The sequence below is a fragment of the Taudactylus pleione genome, unplaced genomic scaffold (assembly GCF_031769625.1).
Source record: "Taudactylus pleione unplaced genomic scaffold, aTauple2 ptg000547l, whole genome shotgun sequence".
NCBI classification, from domain to species: Eukaryota; Metazoa; Chordata; class Amphibia; order Anura; family Myobatrachidae; genus Taudactylus; species Taudactylus pleione.
The window spans coordinates 3,527,188-3,544,430 of record NW_028284949.1 but is presented as its reverse complement, the minus strand read 5'-3'; the positions used below and the strand labels follow the sequence as shown (position 1 = coordinate 3,544,430).

Sequence of the window (17,243 nt, the reverse complement as noted above, 5' to 3'; positions counted from 1 at the left end):
ATGCCTGTGTTGATAAACAATAAAGCTTATGTTGAATATTACCTTGTCTATGTGATTCTTGTCACATTTGGTGCCCAAACAAGGACCTTGGTGGATACTACGCAGCAAGAGCCTGGATACAGGGACAAAATCCACCCACAGCGGCAGTGAGACGCATTGCAGGATGCTACCCGCTGCGCAGTGGCTTGGTGTGTCTGAGTTGCATTACTAGCAGCTGGGTAGGTGAGTGTGGCAGGCCAGCCATAAAACAGCAGTTCACAGTGATAATCTGTCCATGTGTATATGCAAATTGTGCACAATATAAAACTGCTTAATTCCTTTGTATGTGGCCAGGGAATGCAGTTTTAAGGGAAGCCAGCTGATCTAGATTGCTGGAAATCTGGCTTGCGAAAGATAATTTATAAAGCCTCCTAAGTTTGTCCATAAAGGGATAAAGCAGTGTAATATGAAGGAACGTTTGAAAAGTTTGACTGAATTAGCTGCAGGGCAACAAGCACAGCTGCAAGGACAGAAAACTTTGATTCAGGGCCAACAAACTCAAATTCAGTTTTTACATACAGAGTTAACTGAAATGAGGAAAGGTGGGCATGAGCGAGAGGTGTTACAAAAGCTTACGCCATCTGATGACGTTGAAGCTTTTCTGAGCACCTTTGAGCGTACTGCATGTTTAAAATGACCTAAGGAGGAGTTGGCTGCCAGACTTGCTCCCTGTCTCACAGGGTAACCTCACAGCATATGTTGATTTAAACGTTACTGAGGCAAACTCCTATCCTCACTTGAAAAAGGACATACTCTGCAGGGTTGGAGTGACTGGCCCCTAGCAAAGCTCAGGAGTTTCAGGAATGGTGGCTGAACCCATCTGAGCCTCCAAGGGTCCAGCTGGCCAAATTAGCAAAGCATGGTTGCAGCAGGATAAAAACTCTGCTCAGCGTATAGACGAGATGGTGGCTTTAGACCATGCTGTGCGGGTACTAGATTGTGTGGTGTAACAGGCTGATCCTCAAATGTTTGAGGAGTTTGGTGGTGGTTAAACGGTACCTGACTCTTGGGAAGTTAAACAGCCAAGCAGGGGTTCCAGCCAGTACCCAAGCTTAGAGCCCAGGTCTCAGTTGTTAAAGCCAACAACCCACATCCAGCTGTGTGTTTTTACTGTGGCAAGTCCAGTCACTTGCGCCGGGACTGCCCAAAGCAGGGCAAGCCGATGGACTGCAGTGCTGGAAAAACAACTCGACCAGTGGACAGCATGGCTGCTGGAAGCACTTCCCCGGCGCAAACCACCTTGTTTCATTTGATGGTGCAAGTGCGATGTCTGGGCCTTAGTTGATACTGGCAGCGAATTAACCATCATCTCTGCCAACCTGGTTCCACCTGGGGCTGATCAGGTGCTACCCCCGGTAAAGAGTATATGTGTACATGGGAATGTAGAAGAATGCCCCCGAGTGCACCTCCCAATAGTGATGAAAGGGCGATCTCTGAAGGTGATAGATGCAGTAGCAGCCAGACCATCCTACTCATTGATCCTAGGTTGAGACTTTCCGTTATTACAAGAGGTGGTTATGTGGCATGATGACAGCATTAGGTCCACATCAGAGGTGTCCCAGGAGCCAAGCTCTGCTGTGTACTAAAGTTTAGTGGCTGTAACACCCTCCTTGGCCAGTGAGCAGCAGGTGGGGAGTGAGACCGAGACACAGTGGGTTCCCACTGGCAAGGAAGTGTCTTTGCAGGACTTTGGCCAAGACCAACAGAATGATGGGAACTTGATAAATGCATTTGAAAATGTTGTAGAGCTAAATGGTAGAGTAATCACGGATTTACCAGCAGAAGGTGTACCATACTTTGCATTGAAAAATGATTTGTTATATCGTGTAACCAATTTGCAGGGTAAGAGAGTAGACCAATTGTTGGTTCCCCGGAAACACGAACAGTTGGTGTTGAGGGTGGCTCATACACACCTGTGGGATGGCCATTTGGGGAGGAGAAAACCCTCAATCTTAATTTTCCAGGTTAGAGTCTTCTGGCCTGGCATTCATGCAGCAGTAAAAAAGTATTATCAGGAATGTCCAGTGTGTCAGAAGACAGCACCCCGGCCAGGGTTTCGGACATCCTTGGTTCCCCTCCCTGTTATTTCTGTACCTTTTGAGAGAATTGGTATGGATCTGTTAGGGCCAGTAGACAAATCTGCTTGCGGGCATCAATACATATTAGTGGTGGTAGATTATGCCACAAGGCACATGGAGGCCATACCGCTACATAACATGAAATCTAGCACTATTGCCCTGGAGTTATTGATGCTATATACCCATCTGGGAATACCAAAAGAGGTTCTGACAGATCAAGGAACCCCTTTTGTATCTAAATTGATGAAAGATTTGTGCTGACTATTAAGGGTAGATAGGATTACTACCTCAGTTTATCACCCGCAAATGGATGGTCTAGTGGAACGCTTTAACCAGACCCTTAAACAGATGTTAAAGAGGGCGTTGTCACAAGAAAAGTGAGATTGGGACCTACTCCTGCCTTATTTGATGTTTGCAGTTCGTGAGGTGCCCCAATCCTCAACGGGGTTCAGTCCCTTTGAGCTCCTCTCTGGGAGGCAACCTAGAGGAATTTTATATGTTAAAAGAAGGGTGGGAGCAACAGTCATGTCAAGATCTTAATATCATTCAGTTTGTGTCCCAATTTTATCAGCAGCGTCAGAAACGCAATTACAATGTTACCACAGTCGACCGATCTTTCCAACCAGGTGACAAGGTTACAGTGCTTGTGCCTACTACTGAAAGCAAATTGTATGCTCAATGGCGAGGCCCTTATGAGATCATAGAGGCGGTGGGACCTGTAAACTTTATGACAGGAGGGTAGAATGAAGGAGGCACAAATTTATCATGTAAATCTATTAAAATCTATTACCGCTGCCAGTCAGTCCTTTTTAGTGGTAAAGTTTACCCCAGACTGTAAGGTACCCATGGAGGTCACCCTCAGTCTTAGCCAAAAACAAAGATGTGAGCTTGGTGGCACGAAACCAAGATGTACTCTCTGCTATTTCGGGAAAGACCCAAATTATACAGCATGATATTGTTACTCATCCCGGGGTAATAATAGAGCAGAGACCCTATCGCATACCCGAGGCAAAACTGGCAGCGGTAATACAAGATTTGGAGGAGATGCTACACTTAACGGTCATAGAGGAGTCAAACAGTGAATGGAATAACCCCATTGTCTTATTGGTATTGGCAGATTCCTTTGGAGCTGCTAAAGCAAAAACAGCCTTCTCTTCCCCAGAGGGTTTGTTCCAGTACAAAATGCTGCCTTTTGGTTTGCATGGAGCCCCAGCAACTTTCCAGAGGGCTATGAATAACTTAGGAGGGGCACGTGCGAGAGGAAGGGGGCATGGCTTCATCCCATGAAGCCACGTCCACTTATGTTTTGCACTCTTGGTCACGCCCCCTGTCCTCTGCATTCAATGGGCAGGGGAGAGGCTAGGGGCTGCTGTGCTGCTACGCTGAGTAATCTTCCCAGTTCAGCGCAGCAGCAACTACTGGACAGCCAACAGCCTCTCCCTTGCATCTGTGGATGCAGCTGCTCGGTGACACCATCCGAGGGGGTGACACCAAAATAGCAGAGCAGCTCTGCTATTTTGGTGTCACCCCTTCGGATGGTGTCACCCGGTGTGGCCCGCACCCCCCTTGTGATGCCAGTGGTTCTTGGCCACTGTTGTCGGCTAGGGTTGCCTTTACGCCTGGTTCCATTCCGCTCATGCTGTGTATTAGTGGAATTCTCTGATGCTGTCTAGCGGGGAGTTCTCCTGTGCTATACGGTGCTTTGGTCTTTAGCTCTTGCTTCAGTTTGTCCTACCATCAGCTTTATCGCGGTCCCGGTTTAGGTTTGGTTGCTGGGCCGGCAAGTTTCTCAGCGTTTCCCACCGAGGAGGTCAGCTTTGGGACGTCCCCATTGTCTGTGCTCCAGTGTGGATAAAGTAGAAAATAGGATTTTGGTACTTACAGATAAGTCCCTTTCTCCGATTCCATAGGGGACACTGGACTCCCGCCCAGCACTGCTTACCTGCCATAATTTTTCGTTATCTTCTAGTTCTATTGCGGTTTGTCTGCATTATGATGTTGTGTGACTGCATGTGTTCCCTGCAGTGGGTTTCTCTGTTCTCCTTCTGTAGATCTTGTCCTGTTTTATGGAGTTCTTCTTCTCTTCTTCTTCCTGGTTGTTCGCCATCTCCTCTCGGGCTCAGGTTTTTAACTGGGAATATCTACAATATAAACTCGTAGCAAAACATAGAAGTATATAACCAATAATCTTTTAGATATTTAAGGAAAATCCTAAAGTAATGAATGAAATGATGTTGGAGGTGTTCCCCTGAGTAGGCATAGTATAGTAGACACAGGGAAGGTTTTGCAGATTGCAAAAGAAAAAGGCAAAAACTCTGTTGTGGGGACACGATAGTGTAAACAATATAAATATTGTGATGTATAATGTTTTGTTGTACAAATTAAAACATATTCTTTATTCATTTATTATAAAATAAGGGTTAGAGATATCACCCCCCTTAGTAAGTGGATGAAGGTGTTCCTAACACAAACAAGACAAAAAAGGTGACAAAATAAAAAAAATACAAATATTAAAATCAATAATTGCTCTTAAATATCCTGACTGTACGATTATAAGATTAATATATATCTGTGCCTGTGTTGGATAATGCAGATCTCCGGTTTAATGAATCTCTGCAGCTATAGGTATATAGACAATAACCTGTAAATTGTGCATTAAAATCCTGATCCTGTTATTGGGAGTCACAGTGCTCCAGGATTTCTCGGGTATACAAAGGGGAGGGGCTGTGTATTAGATCTCTGTGTGCATGTCCCCTGGTAGGGGAAGGGATAAGTGTTCAGCAATTATTATTATAAAATAGTGTATTGCATCAACTTATAAGGGGGTTATGGTGAGTTCCAAGGCATATATATCTGGGATGATCAATCCCAAGGTAGATGTTCCAGCTGTGGTAGGTGGGCATTCCTCACCTCTACTTTTGGCCGTGAACAGCGGCAGGTGGCGTCACTTAGTGGGATGAAATTCAGTCTCGCTTATGCTACAAAAAAGTCTTGGTGAGGCCTCATCTGATCCATGTAGCATCCTATTCTTTTCTTCTGGTCGTCTCGATGTCCCGGACCGTAATACTCATGCCGGGTGCCCGCATGATCCTTCCTGAGGTCGGGGTAGGTAGGGTTCCAGAGGCTGTACTGCACGCTCCACTCGTTGGGTGACCGGGCAGCGAGGAGACTTAGGTCCGTCGGTGCTTGTCTTTGTCATGGGTATAATGGTAGATGGTAGTGGGTGTACTCCAATGCGTGTCGGCCTTGCTGTCCTTTCTCAGGGTGAGTGAATGGTGGCCATCTTTGTTGTGGGTATTTATCTTGCCAGTTGTGACATCACCTCCTTCGCTATTGGCCCGTTTTTGCTAAGGTGACTATATTGTAGGGGGGAGGTGTCTGGTTATGTATATGGATCATGATCAGGCTGGAGAGGAGTCTGTGGTCTATCCTTGTCCCTACTTAAACATATATATTGTATTCTCACTTTTAGAGAAGGGGCACTCTGGGGGAGATGTTGCTGTTGGCTCAGAACCACAAGAACAAATCACGCTAGAACTAAAAACTGGCAAAACCTACAACTCTCGTTTCTGGGGCGAGCCCAGCTCATAAAAATGATAACTTTTCCAAAAATTCTGTATCCCTTACAAGTCCTGCCCTTAGTAATATCTAATAAAGATTAACAAATTTTAAATGCAGCTTTTCGTAGATTTATATGGAATGGTAATAACCAAGAACTAGTCTTAAAATTCTCCAAAAAAACAAAAAAGAAGGAGGAATAAACTTTCCTCATATTGCCTTCTATAATCAGGCAGCCATATGCCGTTACATTAAAGACTGGATCTACTCTACCAATCATTATGCTAATTCAGAGCTAGAACAACAGCTCATTCCGGATACACATTTAGTGACATTTCTACATTTGGCAAAAAAAAGACATTCCTCTTGCGGCTCTAGACAACCCAATATTAACCTCCACAAGATCAATATGGTTTAAAATTTGAAAATCATGGAATCTAAACCCATATTTATCTCTTTTTCTCCCACTATGGGGTAACCCAGCATTTCAAAATGATCAAGCCAATTATCCCTTTCACTCTTGGTCAAAAGCAGGATGTATAGTAGATACTTCTCTGCACACATCATTACATTTTTCACAAGCTGTAGAAAAATTTGACTTCCTAAAACTCCAAACCTTCGCCTATTTTCAATCTAAACATTATGTTGACAAAGTTCTCCATAATCTCTCACTAAATGACTGGAACAAATTACTAGATTCGGCCTTCACCCAACATAACCACGTCCCCAGATAGATTTCTTCTTTTTATTCTCTTGTACGCGCACCCTCTTTCTCTCGTGATCACTGCACGGGTATTACGGTATGGCAGGAACAGTTTCCACATCTCCAAATGTCCAACATATTAAATACTCTCTCATACTCACTAAGGGCCTCATTCAGAGGCGGTCGTAGGATGCAAGCGGTCGTTCTGAAACAGGGCGGCCGCTTGCATCCTGAACGGCCGCCTCCATGTCGGTCGTTAGGCTGTGGGTTAACACCCACAGCTCTAACGACCACTAAGGGTGATGGTCGTGATGGTCAAGACCATTGCGACCATCGGGGCTTACAACGAGACCCTAAGGTAGGGTCTCGTCAACCTTAAGCCCCAGGGAGCTTCCTGCTCTGTTTGAGCATGAAGCTCCCCACTGACATCACTGATGATGTCAGTGGGGCCGCCCCCAAACGGCAAGCATTTCAACAGGAAAGCCTCCGTTTGGCCGGGCACTCCCCCGGCCCACCCAGCAAACGGAGCGAGCTGTCACTCAACATCGACAGCTCGCCCCGTCTGCTACGAGACCCCTAACGACGGATCACCCATCGTTAGCCGGGTCTCGCGCATGCGCATGATGGAGCCGGCTCCATCATGCGCATGCGCACTGGAGCAACATTGACCCGGTTGCAAGCTCGTAAAGCTAACGACCGGGTCTGAATAAGCTCCTAAGTGCCTTATCGGTGACCGCATACAGAGAAATTATATTTCAAATATTTTATAGAGGCTACTTATGCCCATCTACATATCCCCATCACGTGCGTATTTTATAGGGGCTACTTATCCCCATCACGGGCCTATCTAACTGTTCTTATTGCCCCAAATGCAACACCTCTCCTGCCACCTTGTTTCACTGTGTCTGAAGCTGTGATCAGATTAAACAATTCTGGGTGCAAATTGAACACTTTATATCTTCAAATAGCATTCAAACATTTGCGGTGACCTCAGAATGGGCTGTACTGGGGTTTCTTGATCCCTGTGCTCGCTTAACACTGGGTAGTCGGAAGGTCATTACTATAATATCCAATGTAGCACGAAAGAGTATCCTGCAGCAATGGCTCTCTCCTCACCCTCCTTCTCTCAATATGTTTAAAGACAAAGGGGTATATTTATTAAGGTGCAGGTTTTTAGAGGTGGTTTTGTTGCCCATAGCAACCAATCAGGTTCTACTTAACATTTATCTAGCACCTTCTAGAAGGTAATAGCTAGAATCTGATTGGTTGCTATGGGCAACAAAACCACTTCTAAAAACCCGCACCTTAGTAAATATACCCCAAACTCTTCTTTATATTTAAAATGGATTGGGTGGAAGCCTCCCTTCAAAAGGAACTTCGCGTAAAGTGGCTACAATCTCAATTAGCTTCTGATAACCATAGACTCCATTTGTGAAGTACGACACATGATTCATGACTTCATATTATCATACACTATGGTTGCTCCCTTGTCCTGGGTCTGCCACATCCCTTCACCCTTCTCCCCTTCCTTCCCCTCATACTCTCCTGGCTATCTCTCCTATACCCTCCCCTCCTCTAATCTCTCCTTTTTCTTGTCTTCTCTTCTCCTTCCTCTCTTACAGAGCTTTTCCTATCTTCAAATAAGACACAATTAGTTAACTCTTTTAAGCTTATTCATCTCTTCAATGATGAATCTTTGTGTTATTGTTATGTTTATCAACGAAAATTACAAAATTGATGACACAGAATAAAAACTTTTCATGTGAAATGTATTCATGAGGAACCTGCATCATGACATGGAATTTCTCTTCTCGTTTGTCTGATGACACGACGACAAAGTAAAACAAGATACACTCAAACTCAATTTTATTATTGTATGTTGACATCTTGGATATATTGTGATGTTCTGTATTTTATAATCCCTCATGATTGTAAAGTTTTCTTTGTTTCAATAAAAATAAAATATTGCTATAAAAAAAGAACCACAAGAACCTCTTTGGGGTTTGTTTTTGGGGTGTATTTGATAATCATCCCACATTCTACATCCCTTCATGTTGTGTCTGGACTTTAATTCTTGCTTTAAATTATATTGATGGTTTGAGATATGTTTTAAGTTATCTCTTTAATACATATTGCATCTTGAATTTGCAGATATAGAATCTGGGTATTATAGGGTCTGGATAATCTGCTAATGCAGGTCGGCAGGTTCAAACTATTTGGGGGGACAACCTGACCCTCCATTGGGGGGTGGTATAATGTCTGTGGATGGTGTATAGATTGTCACGATCTGGAGTGTGGAAACACATTATTTACCTATGCGGTGTCAATCCTGGTTGGTACAGAGGAGATCCCGGCTCGTGCGCTGCATCCGGACAGCTGCTGGGCTGAGGTATGGTATCCCATGTCCCTGTACTCCAGGCAGGCTCCTGTCTCCTGTCAGCATGTAGGCCGCATGCTGGCCTTTTCCCCAGAGCCGGGTCATGGGCGCGGCCATTTTGAACTCTGTCACGTGAATCCAGTCAAACACTCAGAGCATGGTCAGCGGCTCTGCTGACTGCAGTGACCTATCATCCGGAATCTAGCCCTATAAATTCTTTCGTCGGACTGAACTCCTCTGCTAGTACATCACTTCCACTGAAGTAACAGCTCCTGTGCTGTGCTCCCTCCATTGCTATTCTGGACAGCGCAGTCCGTCCTAATCGATTATCTTCATCAAACTCCACCATCGATTATTGCAGTTTGGATTTGCCATCGGGAATTATCTCTCCGAGTTCAACCATTGGAGTTTGGTTACCATCATTGGGAATTCTCTCTCAATCAACATCGATTCGTATCAACATCGGTTTCTACCAAGCATCTTTAATAAAGTCTTCATCAATTTCTATCAATATCAGTTTTTACTGAGCATCTTTAATAAAGTCTTAATCAATTGCTATTGACAACGGTTCCAACCGATCATCTTTAATAAAGTCATCATTGAGTTCTACCAACATCGGTTCCTACCGATCACCTCTAATAAACTTATCATTAATTCCTATCAGGTTCCAACATCGGTTCTTATCAAATGGAGTTTTCTCCTGGAGAATCTTGTCTGATGTTCTTATCTTCAATTTTATAATCTGGAGACACCATGAGCTCTCCCTCCGAGGTATTCCTGCTTGTGCTCATCTACTGGAAACAAATGTAGGAAAATAGATGTAATTGTTTACATTGAGGAGCAAATGTTAAATGTTCATGGATGTCTCAGCACTTTCTTTAACGTAACATGTCTAAGACTGGGTATGCAGTCGGGAAGCCGGCGGACGTAATCCCGACGGCCGGCTTCCCGACTGCTTAATCCCGGTGAGGGTTAAATGACAGGCGTCTAAATCTAGACACCTGTCATTTTACCGACGCCGGGAGACTGGCGACTGGCATCCCGATCGAAGTGATGCCGGGCGCTGAGCGCGGACAGGGTTAGGTTTAGGGCTCCCGGGGGAGACTTAGGGTTAGGCTAGGGGGAGGGCGGGTTAGGGTTAGGCACCCCCGGGGGGGACTTAGGTTTAGGCAGTGGGGAAGGGGGGGTTAGGTTTAGGCACTCAGAGGGGGGATTAGGGTTAGGCACTGGGGGAAGGTTAAGGTTAGGCACCCCTAAAGAGGGTTAGGGTTAGGGGGGAGGTTAGGTTAGTAAATACTTACCTGGAGCCGTTCGGGATTTTCACCCATGTTGGGCAGCCTCTGCCGGGAGTCTAACCACTGGACTTGCGTCCGGCGGTAAATCGTACCGCTTCCCTAAGACTGAGCTGATCATCTTCCCACCATTTGGAGTCCCCTCACCTCCCCTGATTTTACTATCCAACGATAACCTCACTGTCTCTACTATTCCCCAAGTCACCTGTCTTGGCGTATCCCTTAGCTCCACCCTCTCCTTCAATCTCCACATTCAGTCTCTCTCCTAGTCTTGCCACTTCCACATTCGAAATGCCTCCAGTATAAGACTCTCTTACACCCTAGAGGCAACTAAGGCCCTCATCCATTCACTAGTCATCTCTAGACTGGACTACTGTAACTTCCTCCTATGTGGCCTCCCCAACTCCCATCTCTCAACATCCAATCTGTCCTCTGTGCTGCTCCCCGGCTCATCTTCTCCAAACTAAATGCTTCTGCCTCCCCTCTCCTACAGGTCCTACACTGGCTCCTCATCCCCTTTAGAACCAAATTCAAACTCCTCAGACTCACCTATAAAGCCCTCAAACAATTGGCGTCCCCCTAAAGCTCCTACTGCAAACCTCCCTCTACACTCATGCTGCCCACAATTGCAGGCTCCTGATGTATGAGATACACCAGAGAGTGTGGGGAGGAGACTGGTCAGATCTCTGGGCTGGTAACACACAGTGACATGATGTAAGGAGGAGAGCAGGAGTATAATAGGGGCTGATGGTTCCTGATGTATGAGATACACCAGAGAGTGTGGGGAGGAGACTGGTCAGATCTCTGGGCTGGTAACACACAGTGACATGATGTGAGGAGGAGAGCAGGAGTATAATAGGGCCTGATGGCTCCTGATGTATGAGATACATCAGAGAGTGTGGGAAGGAGACTGGTCAGATCTCTGGGCTGGTAACACACAGTGACATGATGTGAGGGGGAGAGCAGGAGTATAATAGGGACTGATGGCTCCTGATGTATGAGATACACCAGAGAGTGTGGGGAGGAGACTGGTCAGATCTCTGGGCTGGTAACACATAGTGACATGATGTGAGGGGGAGAACAGGAGTATAATAGGGGCTAAAGGCTTCTGGCTCCCCCTGGGCAGATGCATTGCCCTTATTAGTCTGTAATGACAGAAGAGGGTACAGAATAAGAGGCTGCTTAGTGACAGAACAAGGAGAATATGTGACGCTATTGTGTAATAAATGTTTATTACTCACCGGTGCTGTTAGCTGTAGGGATTTCCTCCTCTGTACACTGATGATCACCCATCACATATGTCTCTTCTTCTTCCTCTATATCTTCTACCTTATTATCAGCGATACCTTCACCCTAAGTAACCCACAAAACAATAAAATAATTTAAAAAGTCTGATTTCATAAATTCACATTAAGTATGTAGAAAGTAAATAAGACAACCACAGCTTCTCTACAGATCATATAGTGAGTCACTTTGGTATTTGGGGAGATCCTAAATCCCACCTACCTGATCCTCCTGTGGGACACTGATTCACCTCTGTATCATCCTGGGAATAAAGAGGATGGGGACATCTCTCTGGGGTATCTCTGTTACTAGACCCATCTGTAGGAGACACACAGTGACTGAGGCCTGATTCTGAGATGTGCGTAATGCAGATATTTATGCAAATGGAGCGATTGGTTTGTGTGCAAATGGGTATAACACACATAGAGCCGTATTCAATTTGAGCCAAGCTGCGATACTTTGTCACGTCCCGGAGTTTTCACCTGCTTCGCCTGTTTTGTAGGCGGAAAAGTATCGCGCGCGTGCCCGCTTTACCCCGTATTCAATTTGAAAGTACGAAAACGGGTCCTGGCGAAACTTGAACAGGCGGAAAGTACTGTCAGATTTGGGGAAATCAGCCTGACACCCCCCAAAAGATGCTCTGATGGGGGTTCCCTATTTGGCTTGCTGAAGGTATTTGGTCTTTTTAAACGGCCTTAATAGCTGCTAAATAGCGTTTTTCTATACGTGGTGCAGAATAGTATTCAGGAGTATTTTTTCCAGAAAATTTGGGGTACTTGAAAATGGGGGTCAGCATATTTAAAGTAAAGTTGAAAAAATCGTGAAAAATCCACCTGCCGCAAGCACCTGCAATTAAAAAACCACTTGTGGCATACTTGGGGACCCCCCAGAGTCAAGTTCGCTAGTTTTTAACTTTGTACCCCAACATTTTTTTTTGCCCCCTTTTTCAAAGTCCTTAAGTGTTTTTTTTTTTTTTTTTAATTTTGACACAGTTTTCCTTTGGGGATCTGTCTGAAGGCCGCTGGGGGGTTCCCGCAACATTGCACCCCAAAACCCCAATTCTGCACTTTTTTCCACCTCTATTCATAGGCAAAACTTTTTCACCTAGTACATTGCATTGAGGCGGAAAGTCTTTCAAATTGAATATGGGGTAAAAGCAAAACAGGCAAAAATGACATCATCGGCGAAAAAGTATTGCGGATCCGGACTTTTCGCCTCTAATTGAATACGGGGCAATAGATAGATAGATATTTATATAAAGAAAAATAGGTGGGTACGACGCCAAATAAACACAATACCTTTATAAGTGACATATCATGTGATAATACTATGTACAATTGTGTCAACCCAGCCCAGTGTTAATGGGCATCAGCTCAATGTCAAATAGATAATACTGGTAAAAGTATTAGAAAGCTATTAGAAAATAAAATGACTGCAGAGCGACTGGTTTACCAAAGTGCATTAATCATATAAAAAATTAGAATATTCAAACTCATAATGTGATAAAAAGTGAAAGTGCCAGGGCTTATAAATAAATAATTTAACAATTTAATAAATACACAAAATACATAGAAATAAGTAAAAACATATACATATAAAACACAATAGACCCTTTTAAGACCGGTGGATAAAATCAGAGGAAAGGTCTAAAAAAAAACTCAGCATATATTATTCACTTTAAAAAAGAAACTTTCTTTTTAAGAGAATAAATAAATTAATAGCTTATCTGGATAAAGTGGATAATAATTGGCCCATTCATTGGTTCAAGAGGCAAGGCAGAATCACTACCAATGCGTTTCGTCCTGGGGACTTCATCAAGGGAATACTGGTATGGTGGGGCACTCTCCCATTTATACCCCCACACTAATTCATAAGAGATTAGAAAACCGCATCACTTCCTGTTTAGCACATGTAATAATATTGATCAAAAAGTGGATTAGCATAGGGTGGATAAATACCACTAAGACTCAAGTCCATAACATTGTGTCTGTCTTTATGTTTTGAACTTTAAAACAATAAATAGTCTTGTAACAGAAGGGCAAAGTCCGTCTCCTTTTCATTACTTTCGCCCTTAGTTGCTGCGTCACATCCGGTGTATTGCCACTCTCCTCTGGGGCCAGGATAGGCTAGACATCACACATCCATCCTGGAGGCTGCGTCATCATCCTCCATCACATCCGCCCTTCTCCTGCCCGTTCTCACGATGGCTGCTCTCTTCCTTCTGCCCTCCGCGTCACTGTAACTCCGCAAACAGGCCTTCCATTTCTATGGGAACATAAGTAGCGTCATCCGGATTCTAACATACTCCTGGCATGATACGCTAGGTAAATCACTTCCACCCATACTTGAGATTATTCACAGTCTCTTAACGTAATCTAAAACTTTAGAAAAAAAAAATGTTAGACTTTATATTTAAAAATGATGCTCAGCCCACATATTGCTATTTGGTAAATATAGTTTAGAGTATAAAATTACCAACATAATAGCCTATCATAATTCATTAATTGGGCAATATAATCGACACCCTGGATATGTGGAAAAATATGTTTGAATAAAAGGTTTTTAGTAATTTTTTCTCTATAGAGGAAGGAATCAGTAAAAAGTTCAAAGATTTAGTTAGACATAGACTACGAAGTTCCATTCTTTCATATATAAAACTCCTACAGTTTTTACAGTATTTATCCGCTTTTAACATGTTTATAATCCTCATTAAGGTTTTGCAAGTACACTTGTGTGAGTCACATATTATTTGTTGGCTCTGTATCCAGTACTCCTCAGCATTCAAGAATCCTTTCAGTTTCATGTGTTCCCTGGTCTTCAATCCTCATTGCTCATATTCCCATCAGAAAATTGTCACCTAATAGAATTTTTGCAGCACCTGGTATTCCCAAGGGGTCGCCCATCCTAGTACTAACCAGGCCCACGGGTGCTTAGCTTCCAAGATCAGACGGTATTGGGCATACATCCAGTGGTATGGCTGCAATAAAGAAAGGTGACAATGTCTCATCAATCTACCATACCTGATCTTCTCAAGGAGGTCACCCTCCAAGGTACTAATCAGGCCCTCCACCATTACCAATATTGGATTGACTGTGAGGTATATTGGTAGATGGGAAGTTACCACTACAAGAATGGAGCAATCTCATAGTTTTCATTGAATCCCTTCAGTGCCAAAGTGTCCAGTTCAAATAACCAATACATTTCACGCCTTGAAAGTAGATTTCCAAGATCTCCTCCTCTTTCTCCTAATGTGACATGTTCAATAGCCTTAAAAGTTATGTCTTCCGGATTGGAATTGTGTACTAGAGAAAAATGTTTTGAGACCGCATGTCCTTCTATTTTGTTGCGTATATTGTGGATATGTTCCTGGATCCTCAGTTTCAATGGTCTTTTAGTTTTGCCCACGTATTTAAGTCCACAGGTACATTCCAGTAAGTAAATAACAGAAGTGGAGTTACAGTTCATAAAGTCTTTTATTTTGAACTCCTTCGATCCCTCTGAGTTCGTGAAAGTTTTTCTTTTAGGGTGAACAAACTTACAAATATTGCAATGGCCGCATTTATAGCTACCATTGCATTTAAGCGTGTTAGATGTCATTGTAGTTTTCTTTTCTGGCAGCATACTTGGTGCTAATAGGTCTTTTAAATTTTTGGACTTCCTATAAACAATTTGTGGTTTTGATGGTAGGATGTTTCGTAATACTGGGTCCATTAAGAGAATGTTCCAATTTTTGTTGAAAGCTTTCCTAATTTGACCCTCATGACCATTAAAGGAAGTAACAAATGGTATCTTCTCCGGTTTACCTGATACTTCCATCTTGTATTTAAGGAGTTCTTGTCTATCCAAAGATTTAGTTTTTTGAAGTGCAGTGGTAAGAATCGTCTCTGGGTACTCCTTCTCTCTAAATCTTTCTGTATATATTTCAAGTTGTTCCTCACATGTCTTAATGTCACTACAGTTATGTCTAATTCTGTGGAATTGAGAATAAGGGATGTTTCTCTTCCATTTATCCAAATGGCAACTCTTGAAATGCAGGTAACTATTAGCATCCACAGTTTTAATGAAGTTCTTAGTACAAATACTACCTTCCACTGATGATAGTACCAAGTCCAAAAATTCTATTTTAGTAGTATTAAAATTAGACATAAATTTTAAGTTCATGTTATTATTTGAAATGTGAGTTAAAAATTGATTAAAACTTTCCTCTGTGCCTTCCAAAATAATCAATATATCATCAATATACCTTTTATATAGAATTAGGTTCATCCTGAATGGGTTGTTGGTATAAACATAACAATTCTCCCAACATCCCATAAACAAATTTGCAAAGCTTGGTGCAAAAGTGGTGCCCATAGCCGTGCCACATATTTGACGATAAAATTGATTTAAAAACTTAAAATAAGTGTGGTTAAGTATAAAATACATAAGATCGCATAAGAACTCTCTTTTTAAAACATCCATAGAACCATCCAACTCAAGGAATTCTCTTGTTGCATTTATACCTTTTGTATGCTCTATACACGTATAAAGGGATTGCACATCTATGGTTGCCCAGTTATAACTCTGTTTCCACTGGACTCCTTCTAAGCACTGCAACATATTTGTGGTATCTTTGAGATAAGATTCCAATATAATTACATATTTTTGGAGAAAAAGATCCACAAATTTTGATAGATTAGAAGTCAGTGAATCGATACCCGCTATAATAGGCCTACCTGGGGGTTCTGTTAGCGATTTATGTATCTTGAGCAAAAAGTCAAATATAGGGGTTCGAGGGTTAGTATTCATCAGGAATTGGAATTCCTCTTTATTGATTATGTTGTTATGCAGACCATGCACCAAAATGGTCCTTAATTCATCTATATAGTTATTGACTGGATCCTTATCAAACTTTTCATACGAATTCCCATCATATTTATATATGAGATATATTACATACTATTATATTTTAAACATCTTTTTATTAGAAGTTTTGAAATAATACATACAACGGTATATATGCATAGATTAAAAACAATAAAATAAATTGTAGGCATACAAAAATAGTATGAAAGAGGAGTTACATTGTCAGACACATTAAGCTCTATAAAACATAACAATGGATACTCCGTCATAAATAAAAAATATGATTATTAAATAGAAATATAGAATAATAAAATAAAATGGGGGGAGGAAGGGAGGGGAGGAGGCGGTTCCCATCTGGTTGATATCTCAAACCTTGTCAAATGTTTAACAAAAACAATAGAGATATAGGTAAATAAATAGTGCTGTATGTCCTAGGAATATTCAACAGGCAGACCATTCCTCATAAATAAGTCTTTAAGCTGCATACACACACAACGATTTGTTACCAATGATTTTATGAATGATTTTTATGAACGATTTTCTGTCAGATTATCTGTCAGATTTTTTAAAGTGTAATGAACGATTTTTATGAACTACAAATGATTTTTGCATATTCCCTTAATGAAAATCGTTCAGTTGACAAGTTTGACTGAACTACAAACGTGAACGCACATGAACGATAATCGTTCATCATTTGACTCAGAAAGTGAGTGATTTTTTCAAACGATTATCGTTAAATGATATCGTTTAACGATAATCGTTCAAAAAATCGTTGTGTGTGTATGCAGCTTCTGTCTTCTATGTGGTGTGAACAGTTAGTCGTCTATTCAAATATCGTGTAGCAGTTTCAAAGATTTTCATTATATCAGATTGTAACGTGCTATCAAGAGGTTGAATAAAAACACCCCATCTCCTATAAAAATCAGAAACTCTTTTATCGATATCTGGAAACACTGATTATAAAAATATAGTATTTCTAATTAATTGGCTTGGACATCAGTGAGTGAGGGAGCTGTTGGCTGTTACCATTTTTTTAAGATAGCTTTTTTGCTATAGATAGAACAACA

General features: G+C 42.3%; 1 pseudogene; it reads right to left on the bottom strand.

The window, feature by feature from the left end:
• Positions 1-14,197: 14,197 nt before the first annotated feature.
• On the bottom strand, positions 14,198-14,316 carry LOC148500789 (5S ribosomal RNA; annotated as a pseudogene).
• Positions 14,317-17,243: the final 2,927 nt, after the last annotated feature.